The following is a 6,000-nucleotide window of genomic DNA, read 5'->3' as shown; positions in this document are numbered from 1 at the left end:
AAAGAAACAGTCGAGGACAAGTGTAGACAGATAGTAGTGTCTGTTAATATGCACGACCTACAACTAAACGTGTTGATTGACACCGGTGCAGAATTGAGTGCTGTATCTGGTAAAATATTTGAGTTACTGAAAGACAGACCCGGCTTCGTAGTTATGCCAGTAACAGGAGTGAAAATTATCGGTGCTACTGGGAAGGCCAGTAAACCGGTCACAAAACAGATTTTTGTCAACTTCGAGATATGTGGAGCACGATTTGAACAAGAGTTTGTCGTCGTGCCAGACTTAACTACGGAAGTAATTATCGGGTTAGATTGGCTATTAAAGTACCGTGCAGTGATTAACTGTGACAGAAAAACTTTGACATGTATGTCACTAGATAAAACAATGGTTTGGCAGGAGACGGTGTCCATAGGCAATACCAGCCTATACACATTGTTAACTGGCCGGATGACATTGACGTAGGAATGGGTTTGAACTGCCGTAATGTGAGGAATTTCGGCATTGACAAAAGTGTAGAAAGTGAATTGGAAGAGATAATCAAATTCCCTCCACGGATTGACATTAGTATTGGTGTGAAAAAAGATCGTTTGCGAGAAGTAATGAAGCTAAAAGCCGATGCTCCCATACGTCATCATGACGCTAAAGCGCGTTTTGCTAAGTTTGCAAACGGAGACTTAGTACTTGTAAAAGCTCATGAGAAATCGAGCGAGATAGACAATGAAATCTCTAAATTTAAGTTTGTTTATAATGGACCATATAAAGTCATTGGTATACCTCACACAAATGCTTATTGCTTAGAGTATCCAAGCTCTGGAAAACTATTAGGTATACGGAACATTGTAGACTTGAAATTGTACCAACCTAGGATTGATTAATACCACAGAATGGGTAATTTGTACAGTATGTAAATATAGAGTGTAATATTTCACGATTTGCTAGATTTCCATGCGTTTGCCTGACCAAGAGGACATGAAAGAAGTTGTAATTAATAAGTAATTAATTTTTACTAAATGATTTAAGAGAAACTGATTATTAATCTACTAAAAAATCCAAGCTGCTAGTTTAAGTTTTCAGCTGGCTACAATATTTAGATTACACAAGCACAAATCGAGAGTGCGAGTTTTGTTACCATATTTTAGCTTACCAGTGACTGCAGCTCAGCTTGGTACGTACTAAATTTTACTGTTGTTAATTGTTCAGAATCATTTAATTCAAGTTCAAAGTTAAATCTCTTATTTCTAAATTGCGTAGATTCAAGTAGCTTTTGAAATGATTGTTGAGGTAGTCCAAGACTAACCGTATTTTACTGAATTTCGATGTGCTTCAGAAACAAAGCTCACTATTAATTTCAGTCACTAAATTAACTTCCGGTTTTTCGGTTTTATTAATTCTTTTGCTAAATTAAGTCAGAGTGTAGCGAAATTTATTACTTCTGACAAACTTTCAGTTTTCACACTACACGTGTCAACCTTCAGTTGCCACGCTTCTAGTGCTAATTATATGTGTAATAACCTTTCTTTTTCAGTTACTATAGTAATTGTCCTTAGGACTGGCGACCGTAATTTCCCCCAAATCTCAAATATCTAATTACCGCTAGTTAATTGTTAACGTAACGGCTGCACATTTACTTTCTTTATTAACTATACCCCTTTTCAAAATTAATTTCCACCTGTTTCATTAGCATTTTTCCTTTCATTTAGATGTAACCCTTTCCTCCCTCTTTACCGACAGATTAACTTCGGTGACGATTGCTTTTCCCAAATTTCCATTAGGTACATGCGGTTTAATTTTTCACTGTCAAGTGAGGGGAAGGTTACATGATCCATCGTTTTTCCGATCTCCTGTTTAAGAAATGCCGAACATCACGATGGAAGTGCGGTGGAGCACCATCCTGTTGAAAGATGAAGTCGGCGCTGTCGGTCTCCAGTTGTGGCATGAGCCAATTTTCCAGCATGTCCAGATACACGCATGAAACTTGCCCACACGCGTTCAACTGTTTCCTCGCTCACTGTAGGCCGACCCGTTGATTTCCCCTTACAGAGGCATCCAGAAGCTTTAAACTGCGCGTACCATCGCCGAATGGAGTTAGCAGTTGGTGGATCTTTGTTTAACTTCGTCCTGAAGTGTCGTTGCACTGTTATGACTGACTGATGTGAGTGCATTTCAAGCACGACATACGCTTTCTCGGCTCCTATCGCCATTTTGTCTCACTGCGCTCTCGAGCGCTCTGGTGGCAGAAACATGAAGTGCGGCTTCAGCCGAACAAAACTTTATGAGTTTTTCTACGTATCTGTAGTGTGTCGTGACCATATGTCAATGAATGGAGCTACAGTGAATTTATGAAATCGCTTCAATCATTTGTAATAGCCCTGTAATTTGGACCATCAGACCTCGGCTTTGATATCCGACATTATAGTGAACCCGCCTACAGAAGGAGCATACTGTAGACTGAAAGAAGAATTCATTTCTCGGTGTGTGAAGTCAGTCGACATCAGAGTCAAACAAGTACTGTACCAAGAGAAACGGCGAGATAGGATCCCGTCAGAATACTGGCGACATTTACGCAGTCTGGTAGATAGTTCGACAGTCAAATAAATGGCTCTGAGCACATGGGACTTAACTTCAGAGGTCATCAGTCCCCTAGAACTTAGAACTACTTAAATCTAACTAACCTAAGGACATCACACACATCCATGCCCGAGGCAGGATTCAAACCTGCGACCGTAGCGGTAGAGCGGTTCCAGACTGTAGCGCCTACAACCGCACGGGCCACTCTGGCCGGCTGTTCGACAGTCTCTGATAGACTTGTTACTCCACGTATGGCAACAACAGCTACCAACGCAAGTAAGAACTACACTAGCTATATACGACGAAAGATCAGTTGACAAACTGCTGCTCGCTGCACAGAATCTACGAGACGCACGAGCGACAGCCACAATGACGTCGACAGATGCCACGTACGATAACTACCATTACCAGCAAGACCAAACACGATATAACGGTAAACTGTGCCGCGGTCGCAACGCGACAAACAACAAAAAGTTCAAACGAAATAAGAGATTTAAAAACTGCAATAGAGGATTTGCGAACGCAGCTACGCACGCTACAGCGACCACAAGTTATCTTTAAGCGCAAGAGAGACCGGGCTGGGCGTGAAACACGAAGTCAACAAGTGGACGAGCGTAAGGTGTGTTGCTACCATAAACGTTTTGGGAGAGATGCTACAAGATGTACATCATTGTGCGTCTACTCAGACAACCAAAGTATGTACAGAAACAGTGCAGTATTTTCATGTCAGCGACAGCAATCGTCAATACATATGCCTCCTGCTTTGGAAAGATTGTATGTATCAGACGTAGCTACGGGTACAAGGTTTTTGGTGGATACCGGGTCAGACATTAGTTCGCTTCCTGTCAGCCATGCGCCACACAACGAAAAAGACATACAGCCACGTTTGAAGGGAGTGAATAACTCGTTGATTAACACGTACGAATGTAAAGTGTGTAAGATTGATGTGGGTTTTTACAAACGGTCTTTTGTGATAGCTGGTATATCAGAACCTATTTTGGGCGCTAATTTTCTGGCACATTTCGAGTTGGCGGTCGACTTACAAGGAAAACGTTTATTAAATCTGACAGACAACAGTGCAATATCAAGCACTAAAGGGCATACAACTTGTGAGAAGCTACAGGCGATTGGCAACTCTGTAGCCGAAGAGCTACATGACAAAGAGAAGAATCGGAGATGTTCTGACAGACAGACAAAAGAAGTTAAACATAGTACGGTGCCCTATATTCGTACCACGCCAGTACAACCAGTTTCACGACGAGGACGTAGAATCGCACCAGAGAGATTGACAGAAACAAAGGCGATATTCGAGGAAATTTTACAGTCGGGAATAATTCGCCGGTCAGACAGTCCGTGGTCTTCACCCATACACTTGGTACGTAAGAAAGATGGATCATGGAGACTGTGTAGGGATTACCGAGCATTAAACTCAAGAACCATTCCAGATAGATACCCAGTACCCAATATACAGAACTTCACATGTGTCTTGGCCGGCGCGAAAATTTTTAGCGTCCTCGATTGCAAGAAAACATACAACCACATACCAGTGGCTCCAAGAGATGTTCAGAAGACAGCAGTGATTACACCATTTGGATTATTCGAGTTTTTATTTATGCCTTTTGGCCTTAAGAACGCAGCACAGACTTGGCAGCGTTTAATCGACGAAGTGATAAATGCATTAACATTTTGCTTTGCTTATCTTGATGACATCTTGGTTTTCTCTCCGGATAGTCAAACACATGAACAGCATCTGTGTCAACTTCGCAAGCGTCTATCTGACTACGGAGTCGTTTTAAACGAAAATAAATGCGTCATGCACAAGAACCAAGTCACTTTCCTCGGCCATACTGTGTCATCAGAAGGTATATTGCCTCTGCCAGAGAAGACTGCGGCGATACAGGCCCTTCCGAAACCGACAAACTACCAAGAGCTACGACGATACATGGGAGTAATAAATTTTTATAGACGTCATCTGCCAGCAACGGCTACGGTGCAAGCACCACCCACTGATGCACTCAAGGGACGCGACGCCAAAGGTCGACGAATAATTAAGTGGACACAAGAAATGGACAAAGCATTTAATGATCTTCAAGCAAGCCTCAGCAAAGCAGTGTTGCTCGCTCATCCAGTTCACTACACACAGCTAGCTATTGTTGTAGACACGAGCCAATCAGCAATAGGGGCGGCGCTGCACCAGCCTGTAGAAGGGCAATGGCAACCACAACGGTTTTTCTCTAAAAAGTTACAGACTGCACAACAGAAGTGGAGCGCATATGACAGAGAATCGTTCGCGATCTACGAAGCAATTCGATACTTCTGCCCACAAATAGAGGCTAGACCAGTGACTGTGTTTACAGACCACAAACCCATAATATCTACTTTTAAAAACACCAGTGATAAATGCTCACCAAGACAGTTCCATTATATTGAGTTCATAAGTCAGTTCACGACAGATATACGCCATTTAAGAGGCGCAGAAAATTTAGTGGCTGACTATTTTTCACGTATTTGCGGGATTTCAGAAATTATAGACTATGATAAACTTCCAGTGGAACAGATCAAGGATGCAGAGCTACGACAGCTGTTAAACGACCCGTCTACAGGTCTGAAGTTCGAGCAATTTCTGGTGCCTAACTCCAAGCGGAAGCTCTGGTGCGACTTTTCTCAAGGCAGGCCAAGACCATTCATTTCAGAAATATTGCGCAAGACGGCATTCGACAGTGTCCGCACACTATCGCACCCAGGAACCAACGCTGCAATCGAGCTGCTGACAGACCGCTATGTGTGGCCTTCTATGAAAAGAGACGCGCGCCTTTGGGTACGTTCCTGCATTCCTTGTCAACAAAGTAAAGTAGGACGACATGTGCGTGCTGATATTGGAGATTTTCAATGTACCTCTGTTAGATCCGCACAAGTTCACGTGGACCTGGTTGGACCTCCCCCACAGTCAGAGGGTTACAGATATTTGCTTACGGCCATAGATAGGTGCACAAGATGGGCAGAAGCAACTCCAATAGTCGATATTTCAGCCGAAACTACTGCGAAGACGTTTCTGTGTATGTGGGTTGCCCGTTTTGGATGCCCCCTTCATGTTACAACTGACCAAGGACGTCAGTTCGAATCTACTTTGTTCCTCGAGCTATCCAAAATGTGCGGTTTCCAACGCCACCACACGACTACCTATCACCCTGCCAGTAATGGTATGGTCGAACGATGGCACAGAACACTCAAAGCAGCACTGATGTGTCATCAAGAGAGATGGGCAGAGGCATTACCATTAGTGTTGTTAGGCCTGGGGACAGCTCACAAACCCGATATTGGTGCATCAGTTGCCGAGATGGTTTACGGCGAGCCGCTACGGATTCCTGCAGATTATTTAGTACCAACCTCACTACCTGGATCAGAGGGCCTCACACACTGGGTGCAGCAGCT

Source organism: Schistocerca cancellata, chromosome 1, assembly GCF_023864275.1.
Source record: "Schistocerca cancellata isolate TAMUIC-IGC-003103 chromosome 1, iqSchCanc2.1, whole genome shotgun sequence".
Taxonomy (NCBI): Eukaryota; Metazoa; Arthropoda; class Insecta; order Orthoptera; family Acrididae; genus Schistocerca; species Schistocerca cancellata.
This window is presented reverse-complemented; position numbering follows the sequence as displayed.